The following is a 27,981-nucleotide window of genomic DNA, read 5'->3' on the forward strand; positions in this document are numbered from 1 at the left end:
TGTGGGTCACAATGAGTTGCCCACTGTCCACTCCCTAGGGGATGATACCATAATGAGTTGCTATTACCATATTTTCATCTTCAAGAAGCGCAAGACACCACTAGACACAGAAGTTTATTATTTGTATTTAAACAAAATGCCTTGTTAGCAAATCAGAAAAGTAGCTTTCTACTGTAATCTTTTCCTGCCAGCACGTTCACCATCATGCAAAGAATATCTTGGTATGGATCTGAAATGGTATGAATCTGTTAAAGTTTCCAAATATAGGAGCTATATCTTTAAATTCAAGCTGCTGATCAAGTCAACTGGAGGTCCCACATGTAGCACACAGTGTTATGACAGCAACCATCACGTTCATCCACTCAAAGTGAAAGGCAAGAGAGAATAAACCCCACAATCTCAGCTCTAAATTAGCTTTGAAGTTCATTTGGAAAAAAAAAAAAGAAAGGAACAACTACTCCCTTAATTACAGACTTACTTCCTTTTTAATTAACCAGAATAATTGAAGCATGACTTCTTAAAAGCCTCTTGCTTAACATCTTCCACAGTGGAAGCTTTTTTGCTATCTGCCAAATAACATTAAGACTCAAAAAACTTCTGACTGCATAATCTGCTGGCTAATACTACTGTATAGTGTACACAGTGTCTTTCCTATAAGCCCTCATGACTTCAAAAAGTGTAATTTAAGTTCTGTTAGTTTTTCAGCTCTATTATTCCAAATAAAATAACTGCAGATTGCAAAAGAGAAAACATTCCCTCTTGATCATTCCAAGTTCATAGAAGCACTGATTAAAATCGGCTTTTTAATTTTTTTAATACTTTAAAAAAAACAAACAAACATCATTTATGTAGTAAAAGCTTTTCTCTTAGGAACATGGATTTCAGCCACATACAGCAAAGTTTCGCATCACCATATTAAGTAAAATGTAATGGTTCCATCCAGCGGTCGTCTCCAGCATTGCAGACCTAAGATCACAAAGTAAAACCTAAAGAAATCTTTGCGCTGAACTAATTGTAAAAATGACCTAACAGCATGGAAAAGACCAGAAATGACTTGCTGGCTTCACATGGTAAGTGCTTAATAACGCATTAGCATGATAAAATCACAATTATAAAATAGCTTTCTATTTGTACAATACATATAATTGAAAACACAGTTAGTTGTTACTAGCATTTTGTAATCATAACAAACAATTAAAATTTTTCTTCATTTCTTAGTTACCTACTACAAAAAAAGAATACTTCCATAGCATGAGATTATAAATAACTCTCAATTTCAAAAAGCTGTCTTCTCTTTTCTATTTTTTTTGTAACGTGCAGTATCCAGAGGATCCAATATGCAGCTCACTATGCTAAAAAATACAAGAGCATATACAAAGGGACTCTCTCCGAGGAGCTTTCAGCATTGTTTATGTCCTCCAAATGTTTCAGCTGAAAGTGTCAACTCCAGATGTATTGGTCACAGATGACTGACAGCAACTTCTGTAGCACAGATACCACTGAGGGGAAAAAATACCCATTTTTTTATGATCACTCTGACCTTCAGCATTTGGAAAAAAAGCAACAAACATGTCAATGGAGTCTACTGAGCATCTTAAATGAAAGAGTAAATATTTCTCATATGCAAATGCATACACAGATAGCGGTTACAGAAAGAACTAATGGATTGTGCCAAACTGCCCACAAATTAGAAATGTGGAGCAGGAGCGGACAACAAGGCAGCCATGCCACCTCTACAGGCTCAGGTAGAGCCCTGCACATTTTTATGTCGCATCAGCAACTTTCACCACTGCATTCATAAATATTAGATGCTGTTAACTCTTTCTGGCGTTCCGGATAACCTTCCTCTGGCAGCGACAGTTTCTGCTTGCCCTGTTTCAGGTCATTAAGATCAGTCAAATTCGCAAGACACACAGATCATGACCTTGTCAAATCCAGTCATTCAAAGGACAGCTTCAGTTAGGGAAAAAACAGAATGTGAACTGCTATTTTCATGTTCCCTGTGTACTGGCAGAGACATAGTTCCTTTGTTATTAAATAGGCATAATGCTCCCCACCCACGACTGGTTTCTCTATTCCAGCAACCCATATGGTGCCATTCATCATTTCTCCCTCTCCTCCCCTTTACTTGTGCCAGTTTGAGTTGAAATCCATAAGATCCAAGCACAGAATGAATTATGAATAAAGCTTTCTTCACACAAATTTCTTCCTATAAGCCCTGCCACTAACCATAAAGGCCATTTCCCTATTCAAAGATCAGCAACCAAAGTTTCCAGAACTGTTAACGTTGCCAATGCTGATGCTTTTATATCAGCAGCTCCACTTACTGAGCAGTGACAGCTTCTGCTTGGCTTGTAAGAAGTCTGCAAGTATTTCTTTCAGAAGACAACCATCAAATGAACAGCACAGTCTGCCACCAACTGCAAACTATGTCCCAGAGGCTAGCCAGTGTTCTATATTTTTCACTAGGAGGTACAACAGACCAAAGTAGGGAAAAATTCAAGGTTGCTTAACAAAGTTCTGTGCAATTTTTTGATTTGAGAAAGATTTTCCAGGTTCAGCCACTGGGAGGAGCGGCTTGCAGGCTTGCAAAGCAGGGAGATGGAGAGAGCACACTGAACTGCTGAGGAAACAAAATTGTACCACAAAAGCCATTAAAAAAAATAGTAGTTATTGTCTTCTCCAGAGTGAGCAGCCTGGCTGGGATTTGAAGAAACACAAAGACTATCCCCTACCCCAACAAATCCCTATCAACAAGGTTGTGGGGAAAAAAGGGGGGAGGGGGAAGGGGAAGCAAACTTCAGAATTGAAGGAGGATCACCTCAGGACCCAGATCACCCTGACAGTAGCACATCCCTGTAGGAGGACCTGCTATGACACAAACCTCAGTTGCACAGTACACTCCGAGCCCCCCAGGGCCCCCACAATTCTGGAATATGGGCTCTGGTCTCTCTGCAAATGGAAGGCACCACACAGGCTCCCCAAACACTCTTTGCATTTCTTACCTCTCCACAGCACGTTCCCAGCCTAGTATCTGGACATCTTACCATCTCACAGCTACATGTGACAGAGAAATATCTCTATCAAGTGGAGTATTAGGCACAGAAATGTTAAAGCTACATCCACAAAGGGCACGTTCGTTAAAATGCTCAGAGTTGACAAGTCTTAGTATTTGGGCACCTTGTAGCCTAGACACGGCCCCGACATGAGACGGTTGAAAAGCAATAAAAATAAAGATTTCAGCAACCACTAACCTGAGGAGGATGCTACCAGATATAGCTAAGAGGAGCCTATAATAAGCAGGTTTTGACATCTCCAGGTGTTAACTCCCACATCTGTTTCTGCAACTCTGACCTACAGGAGTCAACCTTTATCTATAACCATGGACCTTACTCTGAAATTAGGCACATAAACACTTAGTTCAAAAGCTTGGGGGGAAAAAAAAAAGCGCAGAGCCTTTAAGTACATAAGCAGGGAGAGGAGGAGGGGGGAATGTTAAATAATACTACCATCACTGTATGAAATACAATAAAAGTGAACAAAACAGTCCATGAAACAGGGACTGCAACTCAAGATTTCCTAACCAGAAAGAGAGCAGGAAGCCTCACAAGCTTACTGTCTTTACTCAATCTCACAGTCTAATGAATATATTTAAATTCCTTTATATGAAGTAGAATAGCTTTCAGAGGCCCACACATAGGGTAATTACAGAGCCTTCCTAGAGCAACATCCTGCAAGAGACATCATTTTTGGTACACACAAGTCAGGGAAGTGAACTCTGGGCTCCTGTTGTCTGGAGACAAACAATAAGCTTTCTGTCAACTAAGCTTGAAATTTAACCACTTATAATGTTACACATAAATGTTGACATTTTCATTTTAAATACAACTTTGTATGTTTCTGTAGATGTATAAAGGGATTATTTCTCAAAGGCCTGCAAGTATGACTTTTATTGACAGGTTAGTAATGAATTGGCGCTGTAAGACAAAAATATAGCTCGGATTTATCAGGCAATGAACTTCACACAGTACAGGAAGGTACCATCCTATCAAGAACAGCAGGTATTTCAAGATGCTCTTGGAATACACTGATTTGAGAGTAGTTAACATTTCATTAACAAGCATCAAAATTTCATTTCTCTATTTCCTTAAATTAAAAACAAAATCCTGCCACCAACATCAGGAGAAGCATTTTTGTAACAAATGCTTCCTCTCTAATCAGGGCCTTTTCTGGACAGCTGCTCTATTTATGACAGTGAAAGTTAATTTCTGTTCATACTGATATTTTCAATCACTCCTTAATTGTTTAACAGCTACAGAGAGAAATTACAAGTTCCACTGATTTGTTTTTCTTTCATATCAAAACTTGAGTAAGCAGTCTACAAATTATTAGAAACTGACAATATACTGTATTAAAATTCCTTGTAATATAAACAACATCTACAAATTCATTATCTGCTTAAGGGACTGGGGAGCACTCATTTTTATCCCTTTATAATTGCACATTTTCTAGATAGTCATCTGTGTTTAAAGACGAAAATATATTACAAAAAACTGTGATACAAGGGAGAGTATTAAAGCTTCAAAGATTAGTGCTGATAAACCCAAATGATAACGGACCAAAGACCATAACCTTAACCTGAGTTTAAACCCCCATGCTGTATAAGCAGGCGATAAATGATGACGTTATTTATGATTCCTTCCCTAGAAGATGCTTCCTTTGCTGCATAGATCCAGCCCACTTCAGAGAGAAAGAGTGACTAAGGATGAACACTCAATTTGTGGGACTCCTCTCCAATTTCTTCCACATGTCTAACAGTACAAGACAAAGGAAAAGGCAGCAAGGTGTATCAGGGTAACTGCTACTTTAAGGCCCAGATTCTGATCCTGACAGAGGATGCTTAGGATGCTAAGGGAATCACATAAACCAAGTTTGAGAGACAACGAGAAAATCTGGTTTTTCTCTTTTTCAGGTTCACCAATTTAATGTCCCACAATATGAACTGACGAGCACTAAAATTTATAACTGAAGGCCCAAATTTTAATGCTTTGTGCCTAAAAAGAAACCAACAAAAAGCGCCCGTCCTGACAGTGTCTTGGGTATCTCAGATTCAGCAGTCCAAAAACAGAGGAGATATTTGATCTTGATTTCATTCTGCCTTCATTGTTTGCTTCTAAAAGATAGATAAAACTTGCACACCTCAAGGGTGTTGTGAAGGTAAATTAATTATTTTGGGAGAAGCTATTCAGATATTACAGTGATGAGCATCATGAAAAGCCCCTGGGGAGAAGAATCATTTTGACTTCAGAGTAAGTGTCTGAATAAAATGCAGGAAATAAGGCCTGAGGACACGTGTTGTACAAAATAGTGAACATCTGTTCATTAAACAAACCCTGTCCATCTCACAAACCAAATAAGGCAAGAATACTTTGGAAAAAAATAGCATGGAATAACATAATTAAGGACTACTGTATAGCATACAACTGGAGGCAAACTTCTGTTGCAAGAGTCATTAACCATACTTGACTATAAACTCTTCATTTTTCTTTTAATACTTTTTTAATTGCATGCAATGTCCATGTTTGCTTCTTCAGAATTAAAACCAAATACCATATCTTTTGTGACGACTTTGTCCATTAATAATGTTTGAAACTCAGGTACAGCAAATAAACCTCTGCCCCTTGAGCTCAGGGAGTAAATGGTAGCAGTTTTTACACTATGGGTTTTTGGCGTTAGAATTGGCCAGAAAGTTTTCACACATTTGCTGACAACAAGAGACAAGAACACGAAGTGTTATTGTGGGCTCTGGAAGGGGAAATGCTCTTTTGGCAACAGACTTTTCAAACCATGCAATTCCCCTAATAAATTTTGTCTACTACCCCATAACTCAAATCTATATTGGTCATACATTGGTTTTTTTCCACCTTCCCAAATCTCAATTTTCCAATTCTCTGCTTGTTAAAAATTCAGGATGCCCCTCTAGACTATCTAATCTCATCCCACTCTTGACCTACATCACCTAGTTCTACTAGTTTTTTAGTTCCCTATCCTGCATTCCTCAGTCTAGCCACCTTATGTCCATCATTTTAATTTCCAGCAACACCTATGCTTTTTCACTAGGCACCAGCTAACTTTTGCACTTACTCTGAGAATCAATGCTCCTAGCCTCAATCTCCCAAGTGTTCCCATTTATTCAGACCTTCCTTGAAATATCATGAGACATATTTTCCGTTTTCTCCAAGTTCTTTCCCACTGCATTACTTTCTTACCCCAGCTACCTTTGACAGAGTGCCATCTGACTGCCATTCTTTATGCATGGGTAGGATCCAGATCAGGATCAGTTTCAAACTTATTTCTACCCCAGCTTTTCTTCTCCTTCCCCTAGATCTATATTTCCTTTAGTCTGCATTCAGCTTGGGATATCTCACACATTGCTAGGTGTTTACAGCAGCAGACAATAAAGAAAAACATCTTCCAGCTAAGTAATGTCAACTGTTAACTAATATTTATCTTCAATATTTAATAAAATATTTAACTTCATCTTTGAATTGAAAAAAAAAAAAAAACACAGAGAAGTTCCCCCCAAACATATTTAAGAACACAAAATAAATGTAAGAAGATAAGCTTTCAAAATGAAAATACGTTCATATTCTCAGGACTATATTCCAATACACGTAAAACCTGAATTTCACTGATAGCTTTCAATGAGCAAATGCTTAGACTCAGGGAATGGCCTGCTATACAGGAAAGATAAGCACTCATTTACATGGTAGTAACCATCAAGTGACGTTATACTTCAACCCAAATGCAGTTGGAAATACGTCGGAGCAGTAGTATTTACAACAATTCATGATTTCATGATGCTAAACTGGGCCTCAGAAGGAAGATGCTATTAAAGAAAAAAAGCATGCAGCATCTTGTTAGGTGTGCATCACTTTCACTGAACACCCAACCTTCTGAAAGACGTTTCAAGGCAGCTAATGTGAATATCCAGGCTCAGGTGAAATCACACATGCATCGCCTGAACACAGGAACCAGCCTGAAAACATAGGAACAAGACACTGCTCCAGGACCCTTCATTAAAGGATAGAAAGTGCAATGCTAAAAGCTAGCAGAGGCCAAGGGGAAAACGGGAGTTGAGCTTTGAACTCAGAAGGCAGTGGGCAGGAAGGTAAAGTTGCCTCTCCTGAAAGGGCATTTTTCTTCGCTACACTGTGAGGGCAAAGGAAAGCAGGGCAGGGCAGCACAGCTGCCTCCCAGGAGGTCCCAGCCCCACACATCAGGGTTCCTGCCCTCACCAGAAACACCTTCCTTCCTCAATTTCTAAGCCCATTTTCTGAGGGAAACACCTCATTCCCCTGGGTAGAAGAGCATCCAAGCTCCCGCTCCAGGAGACAGCTGTGCAGTCCCTGTGCCCCCACCTGGGGTGGAGGGAAAATCCTGCTGCTCATCACTGTCACGCAGCTGTGACAGCCAGTATCTCCCAAACAGGGCCCTGGGGAAAAAAATAAAATAAAATCAAAGCTCCTAAAGGAGTTTCAGATGGCGCAGTAGAGGCATGTTGATACAGCACATCAGTGCCACCTGCCATTCTGTGGACACTGTAGAGACAATAGCCAGCATTACCTTCAGGAAACTCCATTACCTCTTCTGGCGGAGCTTTGAATTTCAGAGGATTTAATCCATGGTAACATCAGGCATGGCCAAAAGAGATTAATATTATGTTTCAGATCATCTAAATGTCCTGCACACTTATCTTACACCTTGTAAAACAAGATCCAGAATAGTTTAGAAGTTATTTAAAGCATGACGCGGTACAGAAAACCAAGTCAAAGAAAGTGGATTTTACATTCTGCAACTCACACAATGAAGTCAGCTGTTTCTCTCTTCTGCTTTCATAAACTGTCTAGTTTTTCAACTCAGATACATTAATCCCATATTTATTTTCAGGATTTCAAGCCAAAAACTTTGTAAAGAATTGTTTTGTACCTATGCAAATATACAGCTTCAAATCACCAAGCATTTTCGGCCAGGCTTTTAACAGGACAGTCTAAAATCCAGCCAGAGATGTAGAGAAAAGTTCAGGAAGAGAAATTAAGAGGAAAGACTGGGTTCACACTCAGATTGTACTTGAAGTTCACAGTGGTTCCTATTTATCACAAAATTAATCCATCCGAAAAAAACTAAACCCCAATCGTAAAGCAAGTTTTTACAATAATAAGCTAAATTTTAAAAACTCCAGACCTTCGGTAGGTTTTGTGTTTTGTTTTCTTTTTTTTTCCCCTCCTTAAGAAGTATTCTATTTTAAAAAACTGGCTAAGAAAGCTGTCCTAATTAATATTCAGTTCAGTGATTAAGCACTCTCCCAAGTGACCTATATGTGTAATAGCATCAAGTACCACCTGCTCAAACTGTTGTTTTGCAGTGAAATATTAATCCCTTGTACCTTCTGTTACCAAGCTTGGATGCCATCTGAAATTCAAAAGGGAATGATTCATTATAGATGCTTTGTAAACTCATTGAAATTTATACAAAAAAGTAGCAATCATGTACAAATAATTTGAAATAATGTAGTACAAAAAGCAAGTTACAGAATTTTAGATAATTTCTCCCATTTGAAGTTCATTTCATATTGTGTAATGTATAAATAACAAACATTTCTTAATGGAAATTAAATTATTCAGTTTTTTTCTTTTAAATAAGCCTTTCATATTTTCTATAAACAATTGTAAGGAATATAGCCATCTCAAATTGCTTGTGCTTGTTCCTTAAAGAAGAGGTGTAAAGATAATATTTCATAAAAATCTATTTCTTCAAAAGTGCTGGCATAGAAAGCTGCACTGCTTCCCTTTACACAAGTTTGAATTCATCCTCAGCACAAAATACATAAATAACTATAGCATATTTTTTATACTCACCATGGGTGGAAAAATCCTTATATTTCTGCCAACGTTATACTTAGCATGCAAGCATAACTGAATACTTCAGAAATGTTTGTGCTATTGATGACATGCGAGCAAAAAAAAAAAAAACCAGAATCAGATAATTGGCAGCATAACAAATCCAAAGGTCAACATCTGACTTCACTGACTTCAATTGAGAGTCTTCCTATTTCACACAAGTCTTTATTTTAAAAAAAATAATAAAAAATAAAAAAAAAATCCTCCCATGCTTTCCATCTTGGGACCACATATGTAAGAGGCCTCAGCTTCAGTCCACATTGGTATGCAATGTACCTTACAGAAGAACTGAAGGCAGGAAACAAACCAACAAAGTTATATGTACAAAGGAAATTTTGCAAGCAACCTAAGCAGCTCCTTATATAGGAAAAAAAATACTGTAATTTCTTTGAAGGTATTCTCAGTACGTTCCTAAACATTTGTGCAATAACACAGCTTTCCCTTGTCCTGTGTAGTTTGGGGTCAAACTGAGGCAAATGAACTGTAGATAAATCATGCATAAACAGAATTTTCAAAGGCCACAGGTTCTGTACTTGGAGACTGAAAAAGTTAGTAGCATAAAGCAATTGATTCTACAGTAGGAGAAAATTTATTACAATTAAATAATAAATTTAAAAGCAAAATCAATCTTTGAAACAGTCCCATCATTTCTAAGATGACTTTCTTAACATAATGACAGAGGAGGCTTTGGGGCTCAAAAAGAAAACCAGGCTGTAGCTAAGGGAACTTGCGACTAGGCTCAGTTTTGGGTTTAGCAGTGCCAACAGTATCAATGTACAACAGCATCTGAAAATCTCCAAATGCACTGGCTAATGGAAAATCTTTAATAAAAGCCTCAAGATGTCTCCTCAAAGACAAAACAAGTTAAGGCCTACAGCGTGGTCATAACGGATTTCAGTAACTTGCCTTAGAGTCTATGAGTCAAATTGAGCATGTCTTCTAAAAGAAGATGACATGCTTCTAAAACACAACTTTAGTTTCTCGGTCTCCCTCTCTAAAACGGGTTGCACTGCACTTCATCTCAATGTGGTCTTGTGAAACAAACACCTTAAAGATCTGTGACAGATTCTACTATTATAGTAATACATGCAATGTAAGTACCTTAACCTTTTTGTATAAATGCAATATATTGGAGGAAGTATTTTGTTTTCACAACTTTACCTCTTTTACAATTAATCTTTGTGAATTAGTGATTGTCATGGTTTCAGCTGGGATAGAGTTGACTTTCTTACTAGCAGCGGGTATAGCGTTGTGTTTGGATTTGGGATGAAAATAACGTTGATAAAACACTGATGGTTTTGGTTGTTGCTAAGCAGTCAAGGCCTTTTCTGCTCCTCACATCGCCCCACCAGTGAGCAGGCTGGGAGTGCACAAAAAGTTGGGAGGAGACACAGTCAGGACAGCTGACCCCAACTGATGAAAGGAATATTCCATGCCATATGACATCAAGCTCAGTAAATAAAGCTGGAGGAAGAAGAAGGAAGGAAGGGACATTTGGAGTGGCAGCATTTGGTCTTCCCAAGTAACCGTTATGCATGATGGAGCCCTGCTTTCCTGGAGATGGCTGAACACCTGCCTGCTCATGGGAAGTGGTGAATTAATTCCTTGTTTTGTTTTGCTTGTGGGCATGGCTTTTGCTTTACTTATTAAACTGTCTTTATCTCAATCCACAAGTTTTATCACTTTTACTCTTCCAATTCTCTCTCCCATCCCAGCTGGGAGAGTGTGTGAACAGCTGTGTGGTCCTAGTTACCAGTTGGGGTTAAACCATGACCAAACACAGTCAAGCACAAAAATCTTGAAAAGAAGGCAAAGATTCTATGACTACCTTAACTAACATGATTACTGTCCTCCCATCATCCAACCAGAGCATATTGACTTGTGTGTTTGTAAGGTGCTCATTTTATTTATGTGACTTTCATAGAAGAAGATTGTAGATCAGTTGTAAAATGCATGAAAAAATAGAACCATCTAACAGATTTTTGGAGGCATGTATTCAGATAAATTTTTATCGTTTTGAACAGAAGCAATTGAAACAAATTAGTGAGATGTATAACGACTTTTTTTTTTTTTTAGAGACATAAATGGGAATTACATAGACAGCTCTCAAAGGTTAATTGCAGCTAAATCCTTAACAATTTGGCCTCTTCTGAGCTGTGAATGGTAGAGACTTCATACATTTGCACAAACTAAATATAAGGAAAGCAAAGGCTCTCACTTGTCAACAGGGACAACGTGGTTGATAGGACTGATGGGGTGAGTTCTCCCAGCTGTCCTCCCTCCTTAAACCTCAGGCATTCAAGGTGAACCATACCAGTTTCTGTTCAACTTAAATGTTATATTTAAAAACACGAGGGTTGAGGGAGGCAACGAGAGGCCTTATTGCCCACAGCCATCCCAGCAGAAGGGACCGTGAGACCCAAATTTGTTTCAAGTATCAATTTTAGGAGCATATTTTCTATCATCTCAAAATGGGCTCATTTTGTAGATTTTTGCTACAGAATAATAGCAATACCCTCAATATTGTAAATAGTAGGACACATTCTGATTTCTGTATTAATGGCTGGCATGTTTGTTTATTTTCACAGTAAGTAAATGATACCACGTTATATGAAGTCTCCAAACAGTACTCGCTTGTGGAAGAGATGGAAGATTTGATCTGAAGAATTCTTCAAACAAAATATACCTTGTCAATTGCTTACCAATGTGGACTGAAGCTGAAGCCTTACCCCAAGAAATAAAAGTATACATTAAATATTTATTCAAGATGTTAAAATTAATTTTATTTCCAGGGTATGTAAAGTAATTATGTACTTTGAATTTTCAAACCAATTTTAATAAAAAACAGAAGTTGCAAACTATGTGTTCAATAGAATAATATGAACAGAGACATGGAAAAGAAATTAAATCAATCCTTATGTATTAGCTTATGCTACTGCTTTGTTTTGTTTTCATTTTTGTCTGAAAAGCTTGACCTGATCTGATGCTTACTAGCTATCTGCTAGTTTTTATGGATACTAATTCAAGCAAAGGGCTTTGCTTTCAATGAAATTTTCCATTCTCCATGCATTTTAAAGAAACAAAAATAGGAAGAGCTACATTTTCAAATAAAATTGGACTCTAAAATGGGCGTTTCTGGAGTACTTTGCCAATGATGATAACAAGACAGTTCTACTCAAATATTTCTACTAGCTCACCATTTGTGACCTACATGCATGAAAATCATCACAGCTGTTCAAATGGGTATTACCTTAGTCCTATACAATGCAATTATTTATATATTTGAACTGCCTACCTGAAAAGCACAGACCTATTTTAGAGATAACACTAAATATATCAGACAACATAAATAATGTTACCATTCAGAAGTACAATTTGGCTATGTTTATATTTTAGTTGTAGCAATTACTGTGGTAGAAAAAATTTCCATGGCTGAGCCTGTTCTAATACTAGTGTCAAACTTGCCCATCCAGAAGAGAAAAGCAGAGCAAGACACTACTAACTAAGTGGGGAAAAAAGCGTTCCTTCATCCTCTGGCTTTCGTGAAATACTGCAAACATTTTAGGAAAATAAATAGTAGCATGAGAAAATTACCCAAATGCAACCTGACACTACAGAGCTGTACCTTATTTGAATAAAAGCTGAAATTTCTTCAGAAGTGCTTTGCATTAGGAAGGGAAAGGAAAAAAATATTAAAAAAAAATAATCTGACAGTAACTAGCTGCTATGAAGACTTTAAAAACATGGAGGAGACAAGCTAAAAAGCACTGAAGCACAATCTTTTCTCTACAGCTAGTGAATGACTGCTTGCTTTCTACCTTAAACTGGAGTATGTACTGCAATAGAGCTCCACATCTCCAGAGATGGATGCACTGTAATATTCCTCTTATTCCTAAAATAGTCTCACATCAAAAGGTATAAAGGTCAGATATAATTTCTTCACATAATATTTTCATCTATGAAAAATCTAACCAATAAGTAGTTTTGAATTCCACAAAATATATAAAAATAATTTCCCCGTTAAAAGAAAAAACACCTAAGGAATGCTGACATTACCACAGGGCATGTGCTTTAGTACCACTAACTTGGGTTGATCAGAAAGCCACACTTGCTGTATTTCGTTTGTAAGCCTGTGACTTGAATTCATTTCATGCAAGGGAAGCCATTGTGACAATCTATCAAAAGCCTTTCAAACCAAGGCCACAGATGTAATCCTATTTTTATTTTCAGTATAATAGTTTTACAGTGACTACGAGTTAATATTAACATAGAAGGTCCCAGAGAAGTCAACACAAAGACTCCCCTTAATTTCATGGTTTTTTTCTTAATTCCCCCTTAATTTTATGGGCTGGTTCTATGCCTGACAGAGAATCATTAGGATCTTACAATTAAAGTGGTTATCTCTTATTTTTACCCTTAGCAAACAGCTCTTTATAATGAAGATGACCCAATCAGTCACTTTCAGTTAGTTTTATGATTATACAATAAATAAAAAATGATCAAGTAAAAATTAAAATAATAAATTCACAGAAAAAGTTTTCAGTGAAATTTACTTCTGGTTCTTCTCCACTTTGTTATAGACCATTTTCATATCATTTCTTATACTTCCCAAGCACTTGCATTCATATTATTCTTACAACAAAAATATAAGGTGAAACTAAGTTGTGTTCTAGTATTACCTTTTCCAGCCACTAGTTACAGGATACATGAAGAGAAGAGCTAACTTCAAAAGAAGTATATTTAATTAGTAATCCACAATATTACATGCCATTTGCCTTCCCCCGTCCCCCCCGCCCTTATCACAACTCCCTTTTCACTTATTTTTTGAAGTTCATATCTAATTCAATATCCAAAACACACCAAATAATAAAGGATCACATTTTCTTGTTAGCAATCACTTTTCATTTTCCAAATTATCTGGACCACTAGTTGGCCAGTCAATGCCGACCGTTGCTGCTTTCCCTCTTTCTGCAAAGGAAGCAAGAAACTCCACCTTCACTCAACTTTAGGAGCAACCAGTGAATCACGATGTTGAGCAGTTCAGCTACAGGTCATTTTTGTTTTCATTCCTCAATCACCAAACATCAGGAGAAAAAAAGTATTTGTTTGAAGGAGCAGGAATAATTCAAATTAGCATAAGCCATTTTACAATGAATTAGTCTTTACAGTTGGATTTATGTAACTGTTTCTCTTAAGACTTTTAAATGGTTGCCCATCACTTCTGTGTCTGAGCACCTGCCGCATATAAATCAACAAAAACAGCACTGCAGGGATCACACAGCTATATTCACTCCACAACTATTATGAACCATCCTTCTGTTCAAAGGTACCAAGCTGTGGTCTTCATGATTGCTAGTAGCAGAACAATTTGATTTGACTTAACTGTCTCCAGAGCAGGTCAAAGTACATGGTATATAAACTTTCTAGCACTGAGGGTGATCTTTGGAGAATGTGTTTTTAAATTGGAAAGTATTTCCATCACAACACACAGTAAATGGAATGAATTTTATCATTCCTAAAGTAACTCTTGAACATCACTTACAATGGTCACAAAGACTCATTTTCTACTTTAATCTGAAATTCCGGGCAATGCACATGTTAGAAGTGCATTAAAATGCTCTTAACCTGATTGGATTTTTAAAGGGGATGAAAGGTGAATAAATGGGTAAACGTGTTACAGAGAAGTCTGAAAACTGAAATTCCAACTTCTGAATTATTTATGAAAAGTACCATGGCAAATAAGTCGAGTAGCATTCCTTTTTAACTTGCAAAATGAATGTTGTCGGCAATTTTCACAATTCAAGTTCAAGCCTACCTTTCCATCAAAGCAACTTCTTGCACATAGACTTCCCACAGCACTAACACCAAACAAAATACCATATGTAACACAAATCGATATCCTTTCATTTCTCATTAGAGTTGGGTACATTTCCTCGACAGGGATAGAGGTCCCCCATATTACAGCCGAGGCGAGAAGATGCCTCACTGCACAGTCATGAAAGGAGCTGGTCCCCAGGGGCATCAGGCCACTGGGGACGATGGAAACCCTGGAGATCCTTGCCGGTTTATATCAGCTGCGGTAGCTTCTAGAAGAGCTTTCAGGACCTCCAATTGCACTGCTGATGGAAATTATGGATCGGTAATGATAGGAATGTTTTCAACCTCTTTCAAAAACTGGATCTTGAGAATTTCTAGTTTCTGAAAACACGGATTTCCTTCCAACTGGGACTAGACACACGTGACAAGGTAGTAATATTTCTTACGCATCACCTTTACAGGAAAACATTTTCAAGAAACATACTACCTAAAAATACCATTACCAATTTGAAGAAAATGCAGGCTTTGCTTAAAATGGAGTGTCCTGTGTAACACTATGCTTAGCATTTATTTAATAAAAAATTTGTTTCAATACTTAGGCTTTTATTCACTGGTTTAGTACTCATTTTGTTTACTCAGTTTAACAATGTTTCAGATCCAGTTTCTAAGCCTTGGCATACTTATGAAATACCTGGCAGCTTTTTATACCTCTTCAAAATAAAAGATCATCCAGCCGCAGCAAAATATAGTCAAACATCTTCATGTGTATTCCACTTCTTCAGCAACAATACATCCCATAGTCATGACAATAAAGGAAAAGGATCTGCACCCACTCTGACAGGCTGACCAAATATCCAGTTTCCATTGTGGCAGTAAAACCAATGAAAGAAAAACCAAAAATGAAGAATATCTTGATAGTTTAAACTGATATGGTTTATTTAATTTTGTTTTAAATAAGTGCTTCGTTTTGAGTTTGATTGTTTGGCGCAGGGAAACAAAACATCTAGATTTAGTCACAATTCATAAAAGGGAAAATAACATGCTGCCTTTGACAAGTCAGGTACTTAGGATACTTGTCAAGGACGTAAGAAGGGCAATCTAAAATATCACTTCCTGGATGAGACAGGTGCAGGAATGGAGTAGTCAATCTTCCCCTAAAAATACTCCACTGAGTATGAAAGAATAGTAGACAAAAAAAGATAGAAAATAAGCATTCTATAGTAAGTAAAACAACCGTCTGATGATAGCAGAGAAAGATAGTGCCTAAATTAATTATGAAATAAATCATGATTTATCAGAAGTGGAATTCATTAAGCTTTGTTTACATTTAGGTAACAAAATTGGGAAAACTGAAATACTGCTGCAGACTGCAAAATGCTATGGGATTGACAGAAACATGACAGGATACATACAGTACTAAAATAATATATATACACACACTAACCTGTACAGAGAGCACACAAAGAAAATGGTAGCGAGACAAGAGGAGATAAATTACAGAATAGACTAAAGAAGGGAGAGCACAGTTAAAAGCAGATGTATTTGGGTCAATATTACTTTGCAAATGAATTAAAAAAAAATCCCTTTTCGTTCTGTCAAGAGTCAACTGTAGATTTTCAAGACAAGATTTGATCACAGAAAATGTCTTATGAAGCAGCTTGATTGAATAATAATGGTGAATACTGAAACAACAACTTTGCCAAGTTTAAAAAAATACTACATTTTAAGCATTGTTTCAGGCAATTGAGAAATTACTCTAAAAGTTTGTTTGTTTTGGTTTTTTTTAAACTGGGAAGAGCTGTTTTCCAAAGAGTATTGTTGGTGATGCTGATAAAGAAATTATAACTGCATGTAAGAAAATACTGCCATTTATAGAACACATATCAAGCAATTTTTAATCAAACGTTCAGAATGTAACAAAGTTTAATCATCATTCTAATAACATAAGCAATCAGAAAAACGTTGCAGGTACTACTGTGTAAAGAAAACCCTTTATAAAGAGCTTACAAAAGAGAATTTCAAGTAAGGCTCTTAATCTGGGAATGAAAGTTAGCACGCAAGCTACGTTCTCCATTTTGCTCCCAAAATTATGTAAAGACTTATTTTGCAAAAGGAATACAGGGGAAAAAGTGGTCATGTTAATCATGTCATCAAGAACTATAATAAAAATCTCTATAAGCTTTGCTCAAGTGCAAGTAGAAACAGGTCCTCAGCTATTGAAAATTTTTCATTAAGTTCACTCCAACCAAATTCTGAATTGATTATAAGTGAGACAAGTTTCCTCTCCCATTGGGTTCTGCTATCAGTTGTAGTCACGTAAGACCACATTATAGCTACTAGAACAAGCTTTATGTATCGCAGTGCAACAGGAGATAATGTGCGTAGAGAGAATGACTGGGAAAATAGCACGAGATTTGCAATATATGGATTCAATTATCCTAAAACCAGCTTTTGTTCTAGTCAGAGATAAAAAACCCAGTGGATTCTGGCTTGCTATATTATGGGCTTGGATGTATAGAAAACCATTTCCTACCGCATTTGAAATTGAAAGGAAGTATCTGTGGACACACATCCAGAACAAGAAACGGAGGAGAAGAGGACACCCCAGGGAAATGCTGTAGAATTGAATGTGTATTATCAGCTAGTGTGACAAACTAAGTAAAAGCTGAGTTAAATAAATGGATTTTTAATATTTGCGGCTAGAGGCTTCTGAATTAGAATACCTCAGTAATTAACTCAGATGAAATTTAATTACTCATAGAATTACCAATGTCTTCATTAGTAACTGGCCCTTTGGTATGGATTATCACATAAATCTTTTCCCATACTGTATCTAATTGAAAGTAAACAAGCCAAAGCTTGGTGTAAACCCATTCAACATACACAAATTAAGCCAGTATTTATGCTAGATCTTATTTTCTCTGAACTCCAATATCCATTTACAGTGCCTAATAAAGAATCAAATATGACAGTAATGCTTAGCTGGTCCCCTGCCAAAACACTTGATGGTGAGTCCCTGCCTAACTTAAGTGTATAAATTGATATAGAAGATCCTCCAGCTCCAAATCTGAGGCAGCTACTTTCCCCTAATCGCAAACTTTATGTTATGAATTAAACATCAAGACACATGTATGTGAGCGAGAGAAAGGTTAGGAAGCTCCAGGGTGGAGGAGGGGGGGTGGTGGTACCGGATGCATGGTGTCACATTGACCCCACAGTGCTGGCAGCCCCGTGCTATCCCAAGGGAAAACCCATGCACATGCAGGTGTCCCATTGGGAAGGTGGACACACTGGCAGCTGCAGCAGGAACTAAGCCACTGCCATGGAGCTTTGGTCTCCTCAGGGGGAGGCAGCTTCAAATTGCTGCCAGTTCAGCAAAAGATCTTCAATACCTTTGCACCTCTTTATTCCTCCAAAATGAAGCAAGAAGCCCATACAGCCAAGAAAGCAGGGGAGCCACACATAATGGCTGGAGGTGCTGGCTGCAGGAAACAATAGTGACATCCTTGTCACTCATGCCACAGAAGTGCAATGAGCAAGATGCTTCTGCTTAAGGAGACGGTCCTAGGCACCCGAGGCCAGGAGCCACTACTTTCAGACTGATTTTGTTTGAAAGCCTGCGATACACAAATGCAAATCCCACTTGGGCAAGTTGTTACAACAGGTACTGCCACCTTGATTAGGCAATGGCATTTCTCTAATCTATTAATATTGTGCATTAGGAAGGCAGGACACAGCATTTAGTATATTCCCAGAAACATACAGGGAACAATGGGACAGGGAACTACTGGAGCGAGTCCAGCGAAGGGCAACCAAGATGATTATGGGACTGGAGCATCTCCCTTATGAGGAAAGGCTGAAAGAGCTGGGAATCTTTAGCCTGGAGAAGAGAAGGTTGAGGGGGGACCTGATTAATGTTTACAAGTATCTAAAGGGTGGGTTGAAGGAGGATGGTGCCAGACTCTTTTCAATGGTTCCCAGCGACAGGACAAGGGGCAATGGGCACAAGCTAGAACATAGGAAGTTCCGTTCAAATACACGGAAAAACTTCTTTACAGTGAGGGTGACAGAGCACTGGAACAGGCTGCCCAGGGAGGTTGTGGAGTCCCCTTCTCTGGAGATTTTCAAGACCCACCTGGATGCAGCCCTGAGGGATGTGCTTTAGGCAATCCTGCTCTAGCAGGGGAGTTGGACTAGATGATCTCTAGAGGTCCCTTCCAACTCTGAAGATTCCATGATTCCGTGATAAGCAAAATCACTACTAGTAATCTATTTTTCTTATTACCCTAACTTTACTGAACAAAAGTAACACATACTTGCAAATTATTTCAGTTGAAGTGTAAATAAATTCTCCCTACTGCGTCCCTACACATCACACATTGATGGAGAATGACAGATACGTAAATTAAGAATTTTCATAAAGATTATTTAAATAATTAAATTATTCCTGTTGCCTGGAGCTATCAATACTTTTTACAGCATGTATGCAATGCAATAAAATGAATAGTGTTTTACTGTATGTTAGATTTCTCAACATAATACAAAGAAAAGTTTCTCTGAAGAGGTGGCCTGCAGCCAGTCTCCAAACAGCATATGCTGCTACTTATTCCAGTTTATAATCCAAACGTCACATCCAAGGCAAAAAATAACATTAAACTTTGCGTTACCATAGCTACAGAACTCCTTTTGCCCTCTAAGGGAGGAAAAACCCCAAGCAGTTCCTTATTCAGCATGTAGGAATGATGATAGCTGTTTGCAGAACTCACCAGTTGTGTCCATCTGCTCACACCTACACATAAATAGGTAAGCAGGTATCATAGTAGATTTAATAAAAAGTCAATATAGGAGTCCAGAGCAAAACAGCCTAGGATATGTAGGTGTCAAGCCATCGAGGAAGGCTGAAGTTATCTCTTATTGACGGGAGGGTTATAAATCCATACCACGCCCTGCTCCTCCCAAAGGCCATTTCAAGGCCTTCTCACTGCTGCCTTGAAAGAGGAGAGTACTAGACACTAATTAATGTATCATCAGCTCTGGAGATCATAAAGATGCTGTTGGATGATCTAGGTCAGTGCTTTTCAACGCCAGGTACAAGGACCCACTGGAGAGTAGAAAGAAATGTAGATTAATTCTAAGGGATTAGTGGAAAGGGTCTAAACTTGAGTATATTTTATATGACCTATACGAGCTGTAAAATCAATGTAAGCTACACAAGAATTTATGAATGCAAAACTTCTGCGCTTCCACAAGAAAGTTCCTAGGTGTTAAGTTGAAAAAGTTTCTTTTAAAAAAAACAAAAAACACACCACCTTTAATATAAATATTTCTACTACAAACTTGACTAACTTCTGTCTTTGTTTACTTGCAAAGTACTTGCAGCTTCCTTTGATATTAATTTGATTTTTTTTTTGTCTCCTCATCCTCAGAGGGAAGTCATTATTACCTCTCAATAAGCTAAGTGAACCTAATACAAGTGCTCTAATGGAAATATCTATTTTAACCTATGACAGTTACTACTGTGAAAACAAGAAGAATTAGAACCATTTGTTTTCATGCTTTTACAGTTAGAGGAGACTGCTGCCTTCAGCGAGCTTCTAAAGCATCATCACACAAATGCCTTCTGGATTTTTCTGTGGAACTTAATTAGAATTCATTACTTCCCAGAACTGCTTCTTCTAACAACTGCTTAGTAACATTTTCACTATATTAATGCACTTTGATGATTCGTACCCAGGTTTGCCAAAAACACCCCACACCCCAATTTACATACACTTAAAAATATAGACTTCCCTGAAGAAATGTGCTAAATGCTACTATTTTTGTGTTGATTCTGGAACTGTGCTGTGTATCAGATCTAGAAAACACTGAGGAATATGCAGAGTTTCTTCTTTTTTGGAGGAAAACAATACTTCAAACGTATGCAATCTGTCATCAGAAAGTCTCAGATCTTCTCAGTGGCTGGCCTTGTAAAAGACTAAGGAATCTATTAGACAGGATTCAAGAATGGCAAGATTTATGAGCCGGCTGTAGTAGAGAGCATAAATCACAATGCTACTTTTGCTCAGAACTGATGTGAAGAAAGACCACATGCGTAACAGAGAGGCCAAAAGTGGTCAAGTGTTACTCTATTAGATTATATTCTTATTGGACATGTAGCCAATTTTAAACATTTAGAATTAGTTTATTTGCTTGCTTTGACAATAAAAGTGAAGCTGGCTATCTTATTTGATAGCTCACATAAAGCCAAGGCTTTCAGGTGCTCAGTTACACACGGCCTGCGTGCATGATGCCCTTCATCAAATTTACCCTCCATGTCATTCATTTTCAACTTGAAAACACAGGATCACGAAATTAGCTTTTTAAAAGTGTTTATGTGAAAGAAAGCAGAACTTCTCACATAAAAAGATAACAAAACAAATCAAGTAGCCAAAATGACAACATTATATTCCACAGAAGAAATAGGTGCATCAACTGCACGCAAATATTAATGACTATTGAAGCTGGATTTAATACTTACACCGTGAAAAATAGTAACCTTTAACACAAAGCCACATGCAATAAAGAGAGAAGATAAGAGAACTTTTGCATACAATTTAAATTTTTTGTCTTGTGCTTGTAGATCTTTTGTTGACTGAGCTAAAACTCCATCAGATAAGGTGCCAATTCAGCAAAATATTCTTATACTTCACCACAAAAGTCTAAGCCTTCATAGTTTTGAATAGAGCTGAAGAACCTAACTCCCCTGCTTTGCTGAACAGAGGCAGGGTCTATGTCCTATGAATTCAGCATGTTTAAGTACATTGGAAGCTAAAACAAAGGGTTCCTCGCAATAAGCATCTTACTCCAATATGCAGAGTCTACAAGAAAAACATTTGGGGGATTGGGGGGATAACAATGCTGCCACTGCATTTCAAGTCAGAGATAATAACAATGCAACCTGCCATATGAAGTTAGCACTTTTGCATGAAAACCTGTCATGCTTGTGTTCATTTTTCTTAACAGACATGTATAAGCTCATGCTGTGTACAGTGGCACTTCAAGCACAGCATCTGCTTTCTGATTTGTACAAGAGCGAACATATTTGTTAAACTCATTCTCCAGTTGATGGACAGCCTAGTGAAACAATCAACACAGACTGAGTTTGCCTGTCACACACATGCATAAATTAATATACAAAATTACATCTAGAATTGCAAATGCACCCCCCCCTCCTTTTTAAGATAGTCTAGAGAGCAATAATAATTCAACATCTCCAAAATATTTGTATAGCACAGGTGTCTGCGCATAGTCCCGGGCGGCCTGGGCTAGCTGAGCCTGCGTTGAGCAGGGAGGTTGGCACAGATGACCTTGAGAGGTCCCTTCCAACCTCAGCCATTCTGAGAACACCTGTCCACTCTCTAATATACAACTAAATATCTTACACATTCTGCTACTTCAACTGAGATTTTAAAGGAAAAAGTGAAATATCTTTCATAAAATACTCTTGAAATACTCTTGAACTTCGAAATACAGGTGGACAGTGCTAAGTATAAACATTGTGAAACTTGGAGCTTCACGTTTCTCATAAAGTCCCCTTGGGAACTTTATGCTTCTCTAAAGCAAAAAACCTGAGAACTTTATACCAGGTGATTTACGAGTCTGTTACTATTGAAGAAAAATTTCCAATGTGCACTTCAAGAGCAGACATCTCATGTAAATGGAATTATTCATTCATTTCAAATTGATAAATAATAAAATGTTGTAGCAAATCAAACCAGCAGGCAGTAAGGGGAAAGTGCTTTGCACGTACGCATACATATGTATCTGCAGTATTACAATATATATGATAAGATTTCCCTTAGGCTACTTTTCTATAATAAAGAAAATTCATAGTATTTATTACTGGTAATGATCGATGCCAGCGTTTTTGAAAGAAACATAGATTGCAGATAGAACATAAAGAAGATAGCGTGCTTTGGACTTTAACTATACAATACAGTATTTCTTAGCGGCAAAATAAAACTTCAGTTCTTCTCAATAAGCTTTTATTTTTAACTTGTATAGTTGAAAGACATACCTCTGATACAATTTACCTGAATTTTAGCAATAAAAAAATAAATCTAGTAGATGCTATTTATTACCTACCTTGAATGCAGACTGAGAAAATTGAAAGCACTCACTTTCACAGTAATAGATTTAAACAGACAAGAAATAATCTGCATTTTCTACTACATATTAGGGTAATGGAAACAACATTCTTACCCATGTATTTTTAATGATATGACCCTACAACTATGAAGCATAGTCACAAAGCACTGAAACATCATTTACCAAGATGAGAAAGCTGTGACTTATTTTATCTGATCCAGAAATGAGCTGTCAAAGTTAAATTGTTATGTAATTAATTGTGCATTTGCTGGCAATTTTTAAACTGTGAATGAAAGACTGTAGTGAAATTGCAGATCATTGAACACTTTCATCTAATGCATTTGAGATAATCCTTTGAAGACCACTTTCCCTGAACAGAGTGTTAATGAGAAGCTCCTTACTTTAATAAAATGTCACCTAATAAGTATAACCAAAAAAATATAATTTTCATTTAAAAAACCCAGTTTTCTTAGATGGCCATCATTGGATGGATTCCATGGCTGGTGTTGAAATACAGAAAGATTCAAGACCTTCAAGAAATAATTCACCTCCAGAGTTAGCATTGAAACAGCCTAAGTGAGACTCAGCACAAATTTCAATTAACTCACATACTACATAGGACACCCTGCCTTTATATTACTACATGTCTGCAGTTAAATAATCTTTGGTTCCTCTCAATTTTATTCAGAGCAGAGCTAGAAGTGCTACCAATGACCTTTTAACCTTGTTTCACTCTTCCCAAGCATGTCACTTCCCCTTCTGTATCTTCACAAAATTCATTGATTATTGACCACTATGCAGATAAATTTTGACAGTTTTCCCCAGACTTTTTCTTTCTTTTGGAAGTTGAGATTTGATGTTTTGGTTACTAATACTTAAGACAACTCTTGAGATAGTTTTGTTGGCTTTTTTAGTCAAGGTTTGCCATTCCAAAAAACCTTTGCTGGGCTGCATTCCTCCTGGAGAAGTGAGGATATAAACAGAGAACAGCAAGTGGCAGAAGGAAAATTGAATATCTGTTTCCCAAGTGTCACCCAGTCAGCATAGGAGCTGACAGCGTGAAGATGGGCAAACGCTGATATTGTCGTGAAGTAGCTGGAACACAGGCTTGGTATTTTCACTCTAATAAAGCTTTCACAGCACTTGTTTATGAGGAGTTCTGCTTTTAAAGAGGCTAAAATGACTTTGCTGTTGGGTTTGTTTGCTTTTGTGTGTTTTGTTTGTTATTTTTTTTAATTATTATTTTTAATGTTGAAAGAAGCGAACCCCAAACAGCAGCTGAAAAGTAAAATAAACCTTGCTTAAAAGCAAATGTATTTCAGCTACCCAACATATTAAACAAGCTTGTTTGAGCTACAAGCTTCTGGCCAGAATATCCTTTCAGATGTTCATTTCAACTCGCCAATACCTGAGACTTTATGGGTATGGTAACTTTTAAAATAAAGTATATACAAAAAGGACAGACAACTGAATCCTGAAATGCTTTAAAGTGCAGCATAAATAAAATGCCAAGCTGTATCTCAATAAATATACATTAGGACACTTAGTACTTGTACAGGTTCCAGGATTTATACTACATGCATTGTATCATTCTCTTTACTGCCAATTTTTATTATTTTTTATGAAGCTTACTACCACAATGTCTGCCAAGAACATTTTTTGAAACCTCATACATTCTGTTAAACCTTCAAGAACACCATATTTCAGAAAATGAAAGATTTACTTTAAATGATATCAAGTGAAACTATTTTTTTAAAAATTGTATCAAGTGGTGGTTTTAGTCTCACCCTGTTTTCTCATAAGTAAATTTACCTTTTGTAAAGGAACACTTAAACTGCTTTTGAGTTTGGTGCTAGGATCATAGGATCATTTTTCATTTCTACTTGACAGGGCGCGAGTTCTGGCCCACCTAGAGCAGCGGGTGCCACACCAGCACCAACAGTCATCTACATCATCAATGCTTGTTTCCAGATGACGACATCTGAGGTTCTCAATTACATATACATTCATTAGAAAGTTCTCATTATTCAAAATTAAAGCTTCCTGGAAATCAATTCTTGAGGACTTAACCTGTTGCAGATTGCAAACACTGAATCTTCTACATAAAAACCACCCGCCCAGCATCCCACAGAAACCACACTGCTATCAGAAGCATTCTTCCTATACAGCTACTTGCGGCCCATAACTAAACTTTTAGTATCCTTCACGTCAAAACATTTCCTACATCTTGAATTGTATTAAACCAATAATTCAAGAGTTCAGTGTCAGTCTTGTTTTCTCTTAATTTTTCGTATAATATAAATATAACATCTACTTTTGCAACACAAGTTCTACTAAGAAGGTACATCCTGTACGTGCTTTCCTTTACCTCTCTCATCGATCTTTGGTTCGCTGAGGTAGGAGAACTGAAGACCAACAGAATACCTGCACTCTTTGTGTATGGAACATGAACACAACACCTGAAGAAAAAAAAGTCTCATCTCCTACATCAGGTCTAATTTCATATATATTGCTGCCCAATGGAACAATTAATTTCTTGCTCCCCATAAAACCCTTTGAGGGAAAGCAGGTTTTTCAGCCCTCAAACATACAAACTAGCGACCCTGGGGAGAACAGCTACAGAAAATGCAGCCCACAGAAAAGGCAGGTACTCTTCAGGTCATAAAACACAGTCATACAAATAACTTCAGGCAAATTTATGCAAATTACTCATAAGGAAAAACCTTAATTTATGCTTAGATAATTCACACAGTTTTCATTAGGGTTTTCAAGCCCTTTTATTACCTTATACCAAAACCATCGTGTTTTTGTCACTTCAGTAATAAGAACCAATTGTCCTCAGCTACTTTGTTAGCACTTGTTAGTTTCATGAACTATTGCCAGGATTTTCTACTTCCTCATTAATAATAGGTAGTCTGATCAAGTTATCTTCTCCTGTACTTAATGCTAAAAGTATTCTTACATTATATTGCATGATATCTGAAAATTATTATAGTGGAATATTTAATGATGCTATGTTTAATTGTGTATCGTTTGGTTTACCTTGAATCTCTCTGAAACAGGCATGACACAAAATATATTCCGATTATTGGTAACAAAGTGGAATGTCTGCAAGCTTGATATCTTATACTTTTTGTGGAAGCCAATGAAGGTTAATTCTAAAGAAAAATACAGTATTTGTAGATTGCATTAACTTTGCACGGTGTCTTTGCCTGCAAGGAGGAATTATGACAAATGGAAATATAATTGATTGAAAGCAAAGCATGCTTTCTGATCAAATTTAAATTCCACAGCTCATGTTCAGCTGCATTCCAAAATGTTATGTCCACTTGCTTTTTTTTTTTTTTTCTTTTTTTAATACTGTGGCTAAATTGAAGCAGGCAGCAAACATTTCACTTTTCAATTAGCCAATACCTGTGGCAGGAACACACACAAGGGGAGAATACTTTAAAGAAACACTCGACTGGTTTCTTCTTCCATCAAGAGTTTCTGCAAAGGGTGCTGCTTAGACAAATGAAGACAACCAGACCTCTTTTCAAAAATGTAACATATTACTGGTTAACAGCCTTTTTTTTAAAAAAAACCAAAGGCTACTTGCCAATTTTAAAGTGTCTAAGATTAACCATCCCATTAAAAACAAACAAAACAAATCCTCCCTTCAAAATATAGCGTTGTTATCCATTAGCAAAGCTGCATAAAGTACAAGAGATAAAGGTTAAGTACTAAATCATGTTCAATTGCTTTAGAAAACTACTAGTACTTTGACAGGGTAAAGGTACATGCTGATAGAGTGTTTTCAAATGTTATTTTGAGAACTTTGAGACATGCAGCAGTCATTTTGTGGTAAGGCTGAAGTTTCTTTAATTAAAGCTAAGTTATCTGCACCCCTCCAATACGGGCTGCTGAACCAGAAATAAGATTTCTCTTTGCAGTTCAAGATTTTTTTCTTTTATACACAGACATATACAAACCACCTTTCCCTTCCACCTATAAAAAATAATGTCAAATATGCATAGGCAGAAGAGAGAACATGAGTTTTAGGTGTATTGTTCGCACACATGCCTCCTATTCTTTCCAGTATGGTTCATCTTGGTCCCAAAAACAATGGCTTTGGGCTTGCTGTTTCTACAGAAATCACTCAAATGTCTCTAAATGCCTTTACCTACCCACTGTGAGGATACAGAAGACAGGTCTAGCCCTAGCACCACTTAGTTCCTTCATTACAACTTAAACATCTACTAGAACTCCACAACGAGGAAGCAGTAAGAAAGAAGGAATAATTGCAATGTAACAAAACATGCCTGCAGAGCTTTGGTTGTCCTGTCCCTCAATTATTCTTACTACACCACCTGAATGCATAACAGGTGGTAGTGCTCAAGCAAAGATTGCTAAAGCTTGTCAACTGGGTTTAATCTAAATTTGTATCAAAGAGCAGGTCTATTAGAGACTCAACACAGAATCCCAAGTGAGTGATCACCAGCTCTCTGCAATAGGATGCTTCACAGGAGAGCAGTACAGTTCAGTTTTATTTTGCTAGAATAAGCTTCAGTTTCATTTAAAGGACATGAACTAATTGCCTTAAAACAATTTAATACATTCTACAACACATTCTGATAATCTTTGGAGAGATATTAAAAGTACATATATATTTCATCAGTACCTACTTGCCTAAAAGGAGATATTAATTATAGGTGATGATTTCCTTTAAATGAAAGTTTTACAGTGTATTTAAGTGGAGTTTGGAGTGAAAGCTCAGACTACAGAGAAAATCAGAAATGTGTCTTGCTGCACATCTGTTTTCCAGCCCCCGGTCAGCTTGGTGGCCCTCAGCTGCACTCACTACATTTTGCCAACATGCCTCTTACACTGAGGGGCCCAAAACTCAATACAGCATCCCTGATGCAGCCACATGAGTGCCAAATACAGGAGCACAGCCATTACCCTCAGCCTGCCTGCTACACTCCTGCTAAGGCCAGAGTGTTGTGATTCATTTTCATCACCTCCAGGGCATGCTGCTGACTCGCATTTGACACTGCCCACAAAGACATCCATGACCTTTTCTGCAGAGCGCATTATA

General features: G+C 37.3%; 1 protein-coding gene and 1 long non-coding RNA gene across 16 annotated transcripts in view; both read right to left on the reverse strand.

Moving 5' to 3' along the window:
- ROBO2 (roundabout guidance receptor 2) overlaps window positions 1-27,981 on the reverse strand; it is a 1,122,909-nt gene that overhangs the window by 1,076,361 nt on the left and 18,567 nt on the right. The gene's annotated exons all lie outside the window — the stretch shown is intronic.
- LOC141748079 (uncharacterized) lies at window positions 817-9,307 on the reverse strand. The gene is made up of 3 exons (XR_012588901.1): window positions 8,919-9,307; window positions 8,403-8,472; window positions 817-1,499 (listed from the first exon to the last, which is right to left on the reverse strand). It is a non-coding gene; the product is annotated as an uncharacterized LOC141748079 (long non-coding RNA).

This window comes from Larus michahellis, chromosome 1 (genome assembly GCF_964199755.1).
Source record: "Larus michahellis chromosome 1, bLarMic1.1, whole genome shotgun sequence".
Taxonomy (NCBI): Eukaryota; Metazoa; Chordata; class Aves; order Charadriiformes; family Laridae; genus Larus; species Larus michahellis.